An 18165-nucleotide genomic window follows, 5' to 3' on the forward strand; every position below is an offset into this window, starting at 1 on the left:
GGTACCCAGTAATGTGTTGTATTGATTATGCCCCAAACATGACACTTTATATTCAGGACAAAAAGTTCATTGCTTTGCCACATTTTTTGCAGTATTATTTTTGTGCCTTGTTGCAAACGGGATGCATGTTTTGGATTTTTTAAAATTCTGTACAGGCTTCCTTCTTTTCACTCTGTCAATTAGGTTAGTATTGTGGAGTAACTACAATGTTGTTTATCCATCACCAGTTTTCTCCTATGACAGCCATTAAACTCTGTAACCATTTTAAAGTAACTATTGGCCTCGTGGTGAAATCCCTGAGCAGTTTCCTTCTTCTCTGGCAACTGAGTTAGGAAAGGAAAGACGCCTGTATGTTTGTAGGGACTGAGTGTATTGATAGACCATCCAAAGTGTAATTAATAACTTCACCATGCACAAAGGGATTTTACTGCTTTTTTTACCCATCTACCAATAGGTGGCCTTCTTTGCGAGGCATTGGAAAACCTCCCTGGTCTTAATGGTTGAGTCTGTGTTTGAAATGCACTGCTCGATGGAGGGACCTTACAGATAATTGTACAGAGATGAGGTAGTCATTCAAAAATTATGTAAACTATTATTGCACACAGAGTGAGTCCATGCAACTTATTATGAGACTTGTTTAGCAATTGTCTACTTCTGAATGTATTTAGTCTTGCCGTAACAAAAGGGTTGAATACTAATTGACTCCAGACATTTCAGATTTTCTCATTAATTTCAGAAAAAAAAAGAAAAACATAATTCCACTCTGACATTATGGGGTATTGTATGTAGGCCAATGACAAAACAGTCTAAATTGAATCCATTTTGAATTCAGGCTGTGACAACAAAATGTGGAAAAGTCAAAGGGTATGAATACTTTCTGAAGTCGCTGTACGTGAGAAAGTGTTGGAGAAAGTGAGACGAAAAGTGTTTCCTCTCCAGTTGATCTGAAGAAGCTAACATGTGTCAGTCTGACTAGAGGAAGACACAGTCCAAAATAAACACTTGTCCATTCGTTGTGTCAATGCCAGACAAAACAATGTGACACTAACATGGTGATTTGAGAAACTAATTGATTTCTCTTCATCAGCTGCAATGTGTGCTTTAACAACCATTAAGAGTGTGAGAAAATGGCCTGGCTTCATTTTTTTTTGATGAATATAAAAGCTGCAGAAAAAAGAACAAATGCAAAATTGAAATTTGTTGCTGAACTATAGTGTACAAAGAGGACTATTTCTGTCTGTAATAAAGTCCTTTTTGTGGGGGAAAACTCATTCAGATTGGCTGGGCCTGGCTCCCCAGTGGGTGGGCCATTGCCCTCTCATGCCCACCCATGGCAGTGAGCCTGCACAGTCATGTGAAATCCATAAATTAGGGCCTAATTAATTTCTTTCAATTGACTGATTTCCATCTATGAACTGTAACTAAGTAAAATCTTTGAAATTGTTGCATGTTTTGCATTTTTATTTTTGTTCAGTATATATTATTTCCATATTTTGATATGCACACGGAAAACTCAATGTGAAATATAATGCAATCTCAAAACAAACCAATTCAGTATGACAGCAAAGGGTCTAGATAGAGTAGGGCTATACCTCCACAATACCTTTGGAGTGTTCTCTAATCCCGTTTTTACATGCCTGTCTGGTCCGTGAGGGAAAGGGGTTAACGGCCCCCCTTAAAATCAAACAGACGGTTCCCACTGAGATCCACTGAAGGCATCTGTCTGTGGGGTAAAGAGCACTGACAGCCATACGTCATTTTTTTGTTGTTGCATGGTGCAGGCCCCTGTATTTAAAAGAGTACGGCAGTCAAAAGGCCTATAAAAGTGAGTGACTCCACAGGAGCATCTGCCACTGCGTGTATGGAGGAGATTCAATGTGAAAAAGGAGAGATAATGTGCTCACTCACTAATGGGCACCCGACTAGACACAGGCTCATTTTTCACATCATGTCATCTGTAAGGTTTGAATAAAAGTAATAGCCACAATGAGCCTGGATCTCTCCCATTCCTTATGGCTTTTGCCTCTTCACTTTTATTTGTGTTGACTTGTGCAGTCGGAGGAAATGACAGTCTGGGGGCCTGTGGATCAGTCAAAGTGATGATCCTCGGTGTTCTCCACTGGCGCTGACAGGTCCCCCTTTCCTCTGGCTGGCATGTGAGGCCAGGGCAGCACAGCTACGCCATATCAAATGTTGTAATCTGACAGAATAAAGGATCTGGCGCTGGGGACATCACAAACTCTGTCTTGTGTAATTTTCTGACAGGGACAGAAGGGGGAAATGAAGGGGTTTCTACAGTTTCATGTGGTAAGAATTAGTGTCAGTCAAAGCTAAGTGGCTGTTTTAAGATAAATAGGAGTGGATTCCAAGGCCATGTTGTCACCAATGGACTTTAGAAGGCTATGCTAATGTGGGAAGATGCTGATTTCCGTTGGATGTTTTCATTTCCTCAGCATTAAGTGTCTTCCCGAAAGCAGCACATCTTAATATCCATTTGGAAAAGGTTAGTGTAAAATTAGCACGTAGCTACATTGCCAGTATCTAGGCCATGTTGCACGCGACCGTGTTACAACTGAAAGACAATAGATGCCCTACAGTTGAGCTGTACTGTATAATGGGTGCCATAGTGGTGGTCACAGACCAGTGTTAGGTTATCTCAACAGTAGTCTTTTTTTTAGCATTGAAGCCATTGAAGACGTTTGAGCTGCTTCGAGTTACAAATGCCTTGGATATCGGCAAAAACATTTCCTCCTTTATTTAAGTAAGCAAGACGGTTAATACATATTCAATCACGGCCTAGGAACAGTGGGTTAACTGCCTTGTTCAGGGGCAGAACATCAGATTTTTACCTTGTCAGCTCTGGGATTTGATGTTACAACCTTTTGGTTACTAGTCCAATGCTCTAACCACTAGACTACCTACTGCCCCGTTGTCATTAACATGATATAATTAATTGAATATATTTGCAATATCATAATTTCTCAAATCAGATTGTCTTTTTGATGTTGCATGGTTAAGAGCAGGAAGGATGGTTTTTGTGATTTCTGTTTATTTTTCCTATTGTACCAGTTCAATGCAATATCATAATCATAAGTGGAAAATGGGGAAAAACCTTGATATAGCTAGAAAAACAAACATTATATAACACGCATTTTCATGCTTTGTGAATTATTTTCAAAATAATGACTTTTTTTGTGTCAGCCCCTATAAAGATGAGAAGAAGGATGTGAAAACAAGTGATTTCCTTATTAGGTTCAGGAGTCAAAGGCCTCCTGGAGCCGGCAGCTTCAAGAGCCCAGAAGATTAAGACATATATTGGATTCATGATGGAGGGCACACAGTTCATTTTCAAAATAAAACAGAATATTATTCATATTCCTTTTAAAATTCTGATTGCCAGCTGACCTGTACTTGGGCAGCAGTGTATTACATTTTCAATGAGCTGTATCTCTGCCACTGGTAGCCAAGATCCCCACTCACTTCCTGCTTTTTCTAATCCTCCCCCTCTTTGTCTAGCTAATGGGATTATGTGATTAATCATATATTAGTTCACATCAAAAATCAAATAACGTAATGGAATTGTGTATCGCCTTCGTTTTTGAACAATTATTTTATCGTCACTTGTAACTTACCCCGGTGGTTTCCCAATGTTAAATCATTTGAGACGAGACACCCCACGAGCAAATATTTTATCAAGATTGATAGAAGCATTGTGCCTGGAAAAACAAACAATTTTTGTTTCCGAGCTACAGTAGAATATCTCCTGGTGTTGTCATAGGTAGACACAGTATGCACATGAAGGCTGATTTTCATATATATTAAACTCACCACCTACTGCGGCATATGAAATTGTGCAAACTGCTAAGGCATGGGCTTACTGTTAGAACTCCTGCTCGTCTTTGATTCCCATTCCCTTCTAGGTTCTGTGACCCTCAAATAAGACGGCCAATAATCTTATTCCCTCACTGATTCAACCGAAGACCCTCAGGTACCCTGCATAAAGACCAGAGGAATGATATTGACATTGCTCAACCGCACCAAAACTTTCATGGTATACAAAATACATTCCGAAACGATGGTGGCTTCCTCTGAGCCATGCATGCTTACAGCTGCCACAATAGAATACATATCGAATGTTAAACACCTTCCAATACATTGGAAATCTGTGTGCCCTACGTGAACGTCAATTTCATATAATTTGCTCCAAATTTCTGTCAAAATAATAATGTAGGGCCATAGTATTGGGGGAAAAAAACATCAAACCTGACCATGATCAGTCACTTCTATCCCCATCCTCACCAGGGTTGGAGGCTGTCTGCACCACACAGGGTAATAAAGCCACAACGTGTGCAAGGTGAGCTCATTCCCCTGCCCCCCTGCACCAGGCAGTGCCTCATCACTCCACACAAAATACCCCCAGCCTTAATTGGTCTGTGCTCCTCCAACATGTTTTGTAATGGAAAAAGCAGCACATAATTCTTAGTTTGTTGGCTGGCAGAGCCCAATTTACAAAAGTGGAGGTTCGTGATAAGCAGAGACAGTACGTCTGTGGAGTGCTCGGCGCAATGAATCACCCTCTGCCAGGGTTGAGCAGAATATAATTGAGTCCAACATCTCTGAGCACTTTCACCATAATTAATGATAATCTGTAACAGAGGAATCTCAGATTCCAGTTCACAGAGCTGTTTAATTAGGCCCAGTAATGAAAGCACAGGCACTACAAGAATATGGCCGGGCTCATGATTAATGATTTGTGCTAGTGAACACAAAAGTGCTGCACCGTTAACTCTAACAGATGTTGCTGCATCTCACTGGCATTTACAAAACCCCAAAATACACGTGGGCTGTTTTTTCCTTTCTATATTTAAATACATTTGTATATATTGTCTTGTCATTATCAGTCTGCGACAAGTATTATCACCCCCCACAATTTTTTTTAATCACAAATTTTGCTGACTAATGTTGGCTGAAATAGATATTTTTATGTGGGGACATTTATGCTAAATGTCGAAATGAATTGACCTACATATGGTGTTTTTCACATGGCAATGAAGCAGATATAGCAGTATCTTTGTGTACAATACGTTAAATGCTGTAGCATTGATCAAATCCCACTATTCTGCTTTAGTGCAATTCACAAGCTGTGGCACCTTAATTAAATGATGATTAGCATAATTATATGACTGGAGGTGCTTTCAGATTTGTTATTCCAATAATAATGGTGTGATAGTTGTGGTCTCTTCCCTGTGACAACTGGAAATGTTGAAAATGTAAGGTATGATAGCAACCTTTATTAGATTAGATGAAATGTAGATCTTGGAATTGCTTCAGTAGATATGGCGAAATACTGTCCCAGATAAGCTTTTTGTTGTCGTAGTCTTCTAATCTAAGTTTTTTCCCCCTCTGTTTACCTGGCACCATATCAAGTAAAAAACACTACTTATTTATACTGTTTTGATAGAGTTTCCCAGTGAAAAGATTGCCATGTCAGATAGGAATAATGTCCTTACCCGGTATCATTCACTCAAGTAATAAAAAAAAAAGAACACAAGTATTGAGGCCTGTTACTTAAAAGTCTGGATTACATTATTGAATGAAATGCTCCAGCTCATATTTCTGCCTCGCAGGCATCTTTTGTGTTTATTTCCTAGTAGTATTGCTGGAGCAATGTGACATCGTTTCTCTGTAGCAGCAGGCAGGGCTTCTGAGTGGGTATGTGCTGTGCTAGGCTGACTCCACCTTTGAAAGGGGATCTTATGAAATGCACAATAATACAGTCAGTACTATTACTGAAACAAAATACGATTTTGTTTGGTCTGAAATTGATTTCCACTCGGAGCAAGCCATTAGTCACACTCTGCTTGTTTGTTGACTGCTCAGAGTTGGGAGGTATTTCTTAGGTGTGCTACTGAAGTTACCTCCCTCTCTACTGTGCTTGCATACCAGTCAATGTCACATTGGTGTACCAAGAATCATGTTAAGGGATTGACATGTTAATCAATGCTACATCGTATTGTGTGCATCGTATATGGACAAGTGCACACACACACACACACACATACACACACGCGCGCACGAGCAGCAAACACATTTTTCCCCCCGTGGAAATTCCACATTCCAAATGGGAGACAGAAGTGTACATACAATGAAGCGAAGACAGTTCAGAGAAAGTGGAACATCATCTCAACCCCCATAAATCTATTACAAAAAAAAACTGTAAATGAGTGAGAATAGATGTGTATTCATGTGAAAGATTCTCTGTAACCAAACTCTCCCTTGTGCCTAAATCTTTGTTGAGTTCTTTAATTCTCCACTTTCTGACCTGGATCACGCCGTCACTGCACATGAAAGAAATTACAAAAGCCTCTCAGTCACAGCAGCCCAGCTTTCTCATACACCACAACATTTGTCATTGCCAAAACAGCGGAGTTTAATTAAGTGTTGTGAGCAGCCTAGTGAGAAACACACTTTAAATTAAACCTCTGAACATGCTGCTATTGGTTCTTTACCTTCTCAACAATCAGCGGGGTGTTCAGCATAAATTCTATCTCTCGGGGGGGAAGGGCGGCTTGCCTGCACCTCCAGCGATTCATAGAAGGCCGGGCTCCCCGAGAGCAATCTCTTATTACAGCTCATTTAATTATTCCCATTTTAGAAACCCGCCAGATGAACGTGATAATTAATATCCCCTCTCAACTAAACATTTGATTTACTCTTGATGAATTAATGGTTGTTATGAGGGCTGAATAAAAAGGTACTATGTAGTATTGTGTGCTGCCTTCTCCGGGACTGGAAAGGAATTACATGGCAAATCATCTTCTGAAGCGTCAAGCGATTGTTGGTGAAAGGAATTCATTCAAACTTTTGATAATAATGAATTGTTTCGAGTTGGTACGCGTTTGAATCCTGTCATGCGTTTGTACGCGTGTCCTTTAGAAATGTGATCAAGTAAATCCGTGTGGTCAAGAAGAAGTGCGGTGGAAGGAGATAGAAAAGGCCAACATGGGGGTAATGTGTGTTCAACACCCGCTCGTTGTTACATCTAAACTGGTTTAAAGAGAGGACTTCGGGTAAGTGGATGTGGCATTTGAATTGGCAGGGTGCAGCATAACACAATAGGGCTGTTGTCAAGGGACACCTAAACTGAAGACTATTTCACTTGTGTATTGTAAGAGGGACAATACTTGTTTTCAGGTCTCCCTAGTAAAAGAGGTCTTCTGACCTTAATGGGACTTCCTGGTTAAATGAATCAAATTAAACCTGGACATAATAAACATAAATCCAGGACACCCCAATTAGTATGATATGTTACGTTTCGTGTGGGATGTATTCATTTGTGGATGTCCATCATCCATTTCCTATGATACGTTACGAATTGTAATTCATACAACATGTTATGAATTTGCAAAACATGAATTCAAATGTCTTGTCTCTATCGTTAGCTAAGTGGCTAACATTGGTTAAGGTTAGGCTTAAGGTTAGGGTTAAGGTTAGGGTTAGGAGTTAGGTTAAAGGTTTACGGTTAGGGTTGGTGAAGGGTTAGCAAACATGCTCAGTAGTTGCAGAGTAGCTAAAAAGTAGTACATTTAGCAAAGTCACTAATTAGCTAAAAAGCAAACGTTTTCCGCAATGAGATTCGAACACGCAACTGGACGTTTGTGTTTTATGTCTGTCTATCCATCCACCCCGACCAACCATCCATACTTTTGTTTTTGCCTTAAGAAACCTTCTTTCTTGTGTAACCATACCAAATGTAACAAATCATACTAATTTGAGTGTCCCAGATATGCATTTACTATGTTAGGTCTAGTCTGTGAGACCAGGCTGAAAAAAAAAATCTACCAGGCTGCTTTTAGACCCCACTGTCGCAAATTAGTGAAATTCTGAAACCGTGTATCATTGTCACAGAATATTATGTGAACTATATGAGTCCAAGTTGGAATATCTGAACAGAAAGGTACAAGTTCACAAATAGTTAACCCTTGTCATTTACAGGCCACTAAATAAAGTTATGGTGTCACTAACAAGTGGCCTCTAACCACAAATCAAGATTGAAAACCACAAGGTCAAATGTGTTGGTCTGTCCAGATTTTTACTTACTTTTACTTACGGTAGGGTGAGAATGGATTTAGTTGGGATTAGATTTCAGGGCAATGTATTGGAAGCTTTTGACGTAAAAAAAATAAAGAATATATTACATGTAATTTCAGGTATGCAGGTTGAGTATGTGCTGACACGTCAAGGAATCCAGCCTGGTCTCAAAGCAAAACATATTATATTTTACTGAAATCTGTGCTCTCCATTTAGCATGAGATGTTACTTTAGTTAGGTTACATTACATTGGCCTAAGTAAATTCAGGACACTGAAATTAGTGTGATATGTTACATTTGGTATGAGAGTAGGTTACTCAATGCAAAAGTGTTAGGAAAGTGGTTGGTTGGGGTGGATGGGTAGAGGTATAACTCTAACATCTAGCAACGCAAAAGTTGTAGGTTCAAATCTCATGACGGACAACTTCAGCATTTTAGCTACATTGCAACTACTTAGCATGTTGCTAACCCATCCAGGAAACCGTGACCTGTTAACCTAACTCATAACCTTAACTCCTAACCTAATGTAGCATATAAAGCAGTCAAACGTACAGTAGCATATCATGCTAAAGCAGTTGAACGTAATATATCATATTAAACGATCAAGACGTAGGATACAATTTGTATTATATTGCACGCCCGCTTTTACATTGGTAGGTCAAACTAATGTAACCTAACGTAAAGTAACATATCATACTAAATGGAATGGCACAGATTTCATGTACAATATAATACGTTTTGCTCTGAGACCAGGTTGCTGAATCAGTCTTGTGCACATGATCATGAATTCAGCAGTCAGTCCTTAGACCTATACAGTGTAACAAGAATTGGCACAAACACCAAGACCTATCAGGCTCAATCAGACTTACCTGAACCTTAAACAAAGTTGGAGGTACATTTCTTTACTCGTCAGATGACATTTCCTCTTCCTTCCTTGCCTCTTTTTGCCTCTGTTCTTCTATTTGAGCGATCAGACAGCTGTTACAAGGAGCAGGATTATTAACGAGACCATAGACCCGAAGCTCATTGTAGTGGCTGTGTAATTCTCTACACACTATGTCACATTAACAGTGTTGGCTTATCTACTCAACGCTGGTTGAGTGGACCTCTTCCACAGTATTTCCCCTCAGCCGCAGCGCTGTAAAGGACTGATGACTCCTGTAGCACTTCCTAACAACCAGGAAGAAAGCCTTGACACACATTACATACTGAAGTAGGAGCCAGTCATCTATCTATACAAGCCCATTTCCAAGTACAAAATCGCACAATGTGTCCTCGCTGCTGCTATATGCAGGAGAGAAGAAGGAACATTGGTAGAAAAAGTACTCGATTGTCATACTTGAGTAAAAGTAAAGATACCTTAATAGAAAATGACTCAAGTAAAAGTGAAAGTCACCCAGTAAAATACTACTTGAGTAAAAATCTAAAAGTATTTGGCTTTAAATATACTTAAGTATCAAAAATAAATGGAATTGCTAAAATGTACTTAAGTATAAAAAGTAAAAGTATAAACCATTTGAAATTTATTTTTTAAGCAAACCAGACAGCATCATTTACATTTTTTTATTGATGGATAGGCAAGGGGCACACTCCAACACTCAGACATCATTTACAAATGAAGCATTTGGGTTTAGTGAGTCCGCCAGATTAGAGGCAGTAAGGATGACCAGGAACATTCTCTTGATAAATGTGTGAATTTTAGTATTTTTTGGTGTCAGGGAAAATGTATGGAGTAAAAAGTACATTATTTTCTTTAGGAATGTAGTGAAGTCAAAGTAAAAGTTGGCAAAAATATAAATAGTTAAGTAAAGTACAGCCACCCCCAAAAACTACTTAAGTAGCACTTTAAAGTATTTTTATTGAAGTATTTTGGACAATATTATGTCGATTTTATGACTCTAAGTATGTTTTTTTTTTATTTGGCTAGTGCCAGTCAGCTGTAACTGCGCCAAAACGCCGGTATTTATCCTTCTATAGTTTGGCCTCAAAATAATTTTTATATGGTGAAGCAGGATGTTCTCTGCACTTTTGTTTCCATATCTGATCATATCTCTTTTTCTGGTGGCTCTCTCTCGTGTCTTTCTGAAGCAAACATATTGTGAGCAATATGTTTGGAACATCGAATTGTATTAAAATCTCAGAATTGAATCGCAACACATATAGTTATTTGTTATTGTTATCAATCGTGATACAAATATAATTGCAATACATATCGTATCGGCACCTGAGTATCGTGATAATATCCTATTGTTAGGTCCCTGGCAATTCCTAGCCCTTATGTTTGGTGTAATATGAATGTATCTCTTCATAACCAGGCCAATAATTCTGGGATCAGAGGACATATGACTTTTAGTGAACTCTTTTGCTCGAAAATATTCTCTCAATCGGCGGCAGCACTAAAGTCATGCAAATGTGTTGGGACCTATTAAGAGCAGTGTCAGATCCCTTTGATCATTGATCATTTCAGATTGCTCTCGTGCTCTTCCTCCTCGTAACGTGAAGTGATAGATGATCACTTCTGGCTCAATAGTTAATGTAAACTATTAGCTCTGTATTTAAAAATGATCATGTAATTGATTCACAAATTGATTTACTGATGTTGATTCAAGTGTTTTGCATATTAATCACACTAAAGAAATTCATGTCCTATATTTTATGAGCTGTTGTGTGATTAACTAATGATATGAATTAATCAACTTTAATAGGAAGTTGTTTGGCTAATTTGTCACTTTGTTGGAGCAGGAATGAATCGAGGGGCCTTTGACTTTACAACTCACAACCACGAGAACTACAATGCTGTTTTGGAGACCTTGTGTAGTTCACTATACGCATTATAAGCGACGATGAAGACGAGTAAGCAAACTCACGGCACACGGGCAGAGAGAGTAGACTTTGAACACGTGACTAACATTATAAACGTATGTTTCTGTTGTTGGACCTGACGATTGAACTCCCTTGACGTCCTACTCTGTTTTCCTCCTTCCAATTCTTGGCATTATCCCGAAAAGAAGCACTTTATATTGTCCCCTTTTTCTTGGCTTTGAGTAAATAGTGCAATTGTTTTGCACCCCAGAGATCCAGTTAAGTAGTTCATTAGTGGGTATCTCAAGTCTTCAAAGTATTGATCCCACCCAGTCAATGGAAAAATAACAACCCGGTTATAAGCTAGTTGTCCATAGCGATGGCAATATAAATGATTTAAAAAGGGCAGATTCTCTGTGGCTATGGAGCCATCAATCATAAGATACGGCAATGACAACAACAACAGAAAGCTGCTGCTTCAGAGAGCCTCTTATCTGGACAGAGAACAATTCTATCAGGCAGGTGACTGTGAGGAAGCAGGATGACCTGATGTCACTCACATTGTTGCTCCTGCCTTTCAACGCTGGGGCCCTCCTCTCAACCACACCATGGACTGGGTAAATGGATTCTGTTTACCATTGGCCTCCCTACCGAGTGCACACTTCAATTTGTCTAACAATAAAAATGGGCCAGACTAGGTGGGATTTTCATCCATAGAATGTATGAATTTTTTATTGAATTGCGTGAATTGAGTTGCAAGTGTATGGCACTATTTTTTATTTATAAATTGAATTGAGAGATTCTGTTGAACAGTGACTGGTCCTTGGCCACCTCATATGTCCGTGAGGCAAGAGATGACAATATCTTGCATTCAAGTGGCTGCTATTTCTACTCCACAGCTGATTCCAATAGTTACAATTGTTTGGGGGTCTATTTTATGCCTTTTCCTATACATATGTATTCCATGATATCAAAACCATGACATTAAACGTACAGTATATATTTATGATGTTAGACATATTTTGAGAGCTTTATCTTTAACATTTCTATCCATCTTTCATTTTGCACACAACAAGTATGATTTAGTTAGTGAGCAGAAGTGTCTGGCCAGTGCTTAGTTCCCTAGGCAGTGGATTCTCCGAGGCTTTGGTTCTCTCTGGAGTCCTGCTCCGCTCACTGTGGATGTAGGGGATTGTGATTGACTCATTTACGCGGTAGTAATCCACGGTAATAATGCATGTCCTTTGTCAAGTATGGCTTCAAATAACAAAGAGAGGAGTACCTTGTGAGTCCTTGTACCTGAAAGTGCCCCATTAGAACAACATAACAGCATCGCAAATGAAGTCATATGAAACGCGGTGACATACCCTCTAAAATAAAAAAAAACACTTAAGAGTGGTAGAAGTGTCTTTGAGTTTCAAAACGCGACTTTGATTAATAATTGATTCAATAAATCCTTGGAACACATCAAAGCCAGGAAGAGGAGGCACACCGGTGCTCCTGTGGACTGTCGGCCGGGCAGTCAAACCCGACTTTGTTGTATCAAATGCTTCCCCAGATCTAGAGCTTCCCCCTGCCTGTCTAACTCACCGAGCTGTGATGCCCGGGCCTGACAAAGTGCTGGCAATCTCTTAATGAAACGAGACATGCAGGGATATGAATGGCCACATCTGAGAGGTAATTGCTGCATTGCAGGAGCCTCCTACCTCGTTCCATTTAGTCTATTAGCAATTTATGGCTGGTCTCCCTCCGCTCCGCACAGGAGGGGTTTGATCTAAACTCCCAGGAGCTTTTAGGTGTGCTCAGGAGCCATTATAAATGCCTTGAAATATGGGCGAAAACCCGTTTCACTTACCACTCTTTTTATTCTCTTTGGGTAGTCATTCATTTATTGTCGCGGTAGAAAGGTGAGCATCACATTTTATCTAATTAAAGTTAATAGGCTTATGATACGGCTGTACCAGTGCAGCGTTGTTTTATGTTGAGTTGTGCCGTTAGGAGACTGTTTGTCTTGGAGCCGGCTCGCTGTGCTTCGTCTCTTACCCAGATCATGGCAGGATGAACAAGCAACAAGCCTTTGAATACTGTGAGCCAGTGCACAGTGGATCTATCACTGTAATGATATATATATATATTTTTTAAATAGCACCTTCATGCTTTTTATTGTCATTCTGTATCAGACAACATACTGGAAAACCACACTTTCAACAATTTGAACCTAATCCCTAACACTGACGTAAAACGAAAAATGTACTGTATCTGTTAGTAGTTATATCAAGTACTGGCCCAGACAGTGGTGTGAGGCGTGTGGCTGGTGGCTACATGGTCGAAGAGCTCTGCTTTGTGGGGACCCCGGCTGTAGGTGGAGGTGTTGTTTGTTTGTGGTATCAGAGGACCTGGATCTCTAATGACTCCTGTCGGCCCCCCAACCGTTTGGGACGGGGATCTGTGTGTGTTGCGGTGGGGGCTATGAGGGGCTTTGACTGGTGCTTGGCTGGACACTGCCTTCCCGGTTGCAGGGATGTAGCTGATAACTCAATGTGATGGCTTCCTGCCGCTCCGGCCTCGTGGCTCCCGGGCGCTCCAACTGCACGCCACGACCATGTGGACATGTTAGTTGAGAACTGGAAATATTCTGGAACTACTGCAATTGTCGGCAGGTAGCCTAGTGGTTAGAGTTTTGGGCTAGTAACTGAAAGGTTGCTGGATTGAATCCCCGAGCTGACAAGGTACAAATCTGTCGTTCTGCCCCTGAACAAGGCAGTTAACCCACTGTTCCCTGGTAGGTCGTCATTGTAAATAAGACTTTCTTCTTAACTGACTTGCCTAGTTAAAAATAATCATTGTCTGATGGGTAGGAAGTGTTTTTCTACTGCACTGCTCTTTGCGTTATGTGCGAAGGCCCCACACAGTAGTCTGGGATATGAGGAGGTTACACTTCAAAATAATCCCCGGAAGATCTCATTGTTATGAGAGCATCAATAGCCTCTTCTGTAGAGGATCGTCGTTGCAGCATAAGGCTAAATACACCACTGTGCAATTTCTTTGTTGCAACCCGACGTTTATACTAAGGATGCGTTCTCCTTTTAAAAGCTGCAGCACAAAAGTGTCGAAGGAGTGCCGAGGAGAGAGATTTTGAGATGGGGCTGAGCAGTAGAGAGCTAGGAGGGAAAATGCCAGTGTTCGAACTATAGTCTCTGGGCTGATCCCTCCTCCTATTGTGCAGCGCTTGGAGAGTGACAGGGCTGTGCTGTGGACCTCTCTGTTGCACCTCACTCCACGGGGGAGCCTGAAGCACCAGGTTTGTGGGAGCGGCCCCCACTGGGAGGTCCCAGCCAGAGCCTTTCCTCCTCTGGCTGACCTCTGACACACCGAGTTTGTGCTAGGTCGCCAAAAGAGATAAATGGTGGGGATTCCTCCCCAATGAAGCAGCGGGCTGTAATTGGTGTGGCAGAGACGTCAGCATCAATATGTAGCTCTGCGAGCTCTGCGAGCCACTCCGCTGGTCCCTTTGTAGTCTGCCGTAAACACCTCATCCAGATTACTTCCCGAGAGCGCCATCCAAACCCCTGAAAACGGTCCCTAGTCAATTAAATATACCCTATCTGCTCCCTGTTTTGTGTAAATAATCTCCTGTAGACACCCAACATGTGTAGTTATCTTCCCCGGGCACATTCAGGGTGATTTCTTAATGCTGCTGCGCACCCTACATCTGCAGAATGGAGAACGCCAGCCATATCTTCCCCTACAGAGGACTGCTTACAGAGGGAATAGGGTAACCGTATTGATTTTCATATTTGTATGAATGTTTCCTATCTTCCACTATATAGCCATATCTCAGGTCCCATACTGCATATTGATGTAGTAATCACATCCCTGTATGTATTCTGGCCCGTCCCAGGACACCATTACTAATTTGGGGAAAGTAGTGTGAATGAGGTACGGTGTGAGGCAAATCCAAAAAGCCCTGTACTGTGATATCCTTTCCTCCCTGTACCAATGTCAACCAGTTTGGTTAGAGGACAATCATTCCGTGGAGGCATGTATTGTTATATGATGTTATTGGGATACAGTTCTGAGGACAATATGTAGCTAATGCACTGTGTTACCCTAAAACTTTCATTTGTGGGAACAGGTGATTATTTGCTGAAATGTGTGCTGTGGCTATTTGAGACTGCGTTTATGTGAAGTTTTACGATACACTCAAAGTGTTCCGAGCTCATTGAGCAGGGGGGCAGGGGAATTACATGTAAAGAAATAGAATATGAGGACTGAGTACTAGGTCTAATAGTGATAATCTACATTTCCTTCAGACTATTCTAATGGGGCACGGCTTCCAGCATTTAGGCTGGGGATTTCAAATCAAAATAAAATGTTATTTGTCACATGCTTCGTAAACAAAATAATAGAAAAGTAATAACACGAGGAATACTACTAAATATTATTTACAGGAACTCGTTACTAATGACAAAGTCATCCATTATTCCCCAAATTATATTTTGAATAAGGAAGAAAAATATTTTAAGCATGTTTTCTTTTCAGTCTCGTCCATTTCCACTGAATGATGTGAACTATAAGGATGTATTGTATGGAAAAGCAGCCAACAAGGGCTCAACATATGTGGAAACTCCTTCAAGACTGTGGGAAAAGCAACCAATTTCAATAGAAAATTTGAGAAGATAGATAAGATTTGGCAACCATGGAGAGGTAAGTTCTTATCTATTTATGGAAAAATCACATGGATGAATTATTTTGTCCTATCACAGTTTACTGACTTACTAATGGAGCTGCCTACTATTACTAATGGAGCAGCCTACTCTTACTAATGGAGCAGTCTACTCTTAATAATGGAGCAGCCTACTCTTACTAATGGAGCAGCCTACTCTTACTAATGGACCTGCCGACTCGTACTAAATGGAGCAGCAAACTCTTACGAATGGAGCAGTCTACTCTTACCAATGGAGGTGGCTACTCTTACTAATGGAGCAGTCTACTCTTACTAATGGAGCAGTCTACTCTTACCAATGGAGCAGCCTACTCTTACTATTGGAGGAGCCTACTCTTACTAATGGAGCAGCCTACTCTTACTATTGGAGGAGCCTACTCTTACTAATGGAGCAGCCTACTCTTACTAATGGAGCAGCCTACTCTTACTATTGGAGGAGCCTACTCTTACTAATGGAGCAGTCTACTCTTACTAATGGAGCAGCCTACTCTTACTAATGGAGCAGCCTACTCTTACTAATGGAGCAGCCTACTCTTACTATTGGACGAGCCTACTCTTACTAATGGAGCAGCCTACTCTTACTATTGGAGGAGCCTACTCCTACTAATGGAGCAGTGTACTCTTACTAATGGAGGAGCCTACTCTTAGTAATGGAACTGCCTACTCTTACTAATGGAACAGACTACTCTTACTAATGGAGCAGCCTACTCTTACAAATGGAGCAGCCTACTCTTACTAATGGAGCAGCCTACTCTTACGAATGGAGCAGTCTACTCTTACTAATGGAGCAGCCTGCTCTTACTATTGGAGGAGCCTACTCTTACTAATGGAGAAGTGTACTCTTACTAATGGAGGAGCCAACCCTTAGTAATGGAACTGCCTACTCTTACTAATGGAACAGTTTACTCTTACTAATGGTGCAGTCTACTCTTACTAATGGAGGAGCCTACTCTTACTAATGGAGCAGCCTACTTTTACTAATGGAGCAGTCTACTCTTAGTAATGTAGCAGCCTACTCTTACTAATGGAGCAGCCTACTCTTACTAATGGAGCAGCCTACTCTTACTAATGGACCTGCCTACTCATACTAATGGAGCAGCCTACTCTTACGAATGGAGCAGTCTACTCTTACTAATGGAGGAGGCTACTCTTAGTAATGGAGCAGTCTACTCTTAATAATGGAGGAGCCTTATCTTAGTAATGGAGCAGCCTACTCTTACTAATGGACTAGCCTATTCTTACTAATGGAGCAGCCTACTCTTACTAATGGAGCAGTCTACTCTTACTAATGGAGGAGCCTACTCTTACTAATGGAGCAGTCTACTCTTACTAATGGAGCAGCCTACTCTTACTAATGGAGCAGTCTACTCTTACTAATGGAGCAGCCTACCCTTACTAATGGAGCAGTCTATTCTTACTAATGGAGCAGCCTACTCTTACTATGGGAGGAGCCTACTCTTACTAATGGAGCAGCCTACTCTTACTAATGGAACAGCCTACTCTTACTATTGGAGGAGCCTACTCTTACTAATGGAGCAGTCTACTCTTACTAATGGAGCAGCCTACTCTTACTAATGTAGCAGCCTACTCTTACTAATGGAGCAGCCTACTCTTACGAATGGAGCAGCCTATTCTTACCAATAGAGCAGTCTACTCTTACTAATGAAGCAGCCTACTCTTACAAATGGAACAGCCTACTCTTACTGTTGGAGGAGCCTACTCTTAGTAATGGAACTGCCTACTCTTACTATTGGAGGAGCCTACTCTTAGTAATGGAGCAGCCTACTCTTACTATTGGAGGAGCCTACTCTTACTAATGGAGCAGTCTACTCTTACTAATGGAGCAGTCTACTCTTACTAATGGAGCAGTCTACTCTTACCAATGGAGCAGCCTACTCTTACTATTGGAGGAGCCTACTCTTACTAATGGATTTGCCTACTCTTACTATTGGAGCAGCCTACTCTTACTAATGTAGCAGCCTACTCTTACTAATGGAGCAGCCTACTCTTACTATTGGAGGAGCCTACTCTTACTAATGGAGCAGTCTACTCTTACTAATGGAACAGCCTACTCTTACTAATGGAGCAGCCTACTCTTACGAATGGAGCAGGCTACTCTTACTAATGGAGCAGGTTACTCTTACTATTGGACGAGCCTACTCTTACTAATGGAGCAGCCTACTTTTACTATTGGAGGAGCCTACTCTTACTGATGGAGGAGCCAACTCTTAGTAATGGAACTGTCTACCCTTACTAACGTAGCAGCCTATTCTTACTAATTGAGCAGCCTACTCTTACTAATGTAGCAGCCTACTCTTACTAATGGAGCAGCCTACTCTTACTAATGGAGCAGCCTACTCTTACTAATGGAGCAGTCTACTCTTACTAATGGAGGAGCCTACTCTTACTAATGGAGCAGCCTACTCTTACTAATGGAGCAGCCTACTCTTACTAATGGAGCAGCCTACTCTTACTAATGGAGCAGTCTACTCTTACTAATGGAGCAGCCTACTCTTACTAATGGAGCAGCCTACTCTTACTAATGG

Source organism: Oncorhynchus keta, chromosome 7 (assembly GCF_023373465.1).
Source record: "Oncorhynchus keta strain PuntledgeMale-10-30-2019 chromosome 7, Oket_V2, whole genome shotgun sequence".
Taxonomy (NCBI): Eukaryota; Metazoa; Chordata; class Actinopteri; order Salmoniformes; family Salmonidae; genus Oncorhynchus; species Oncorhynchus keta.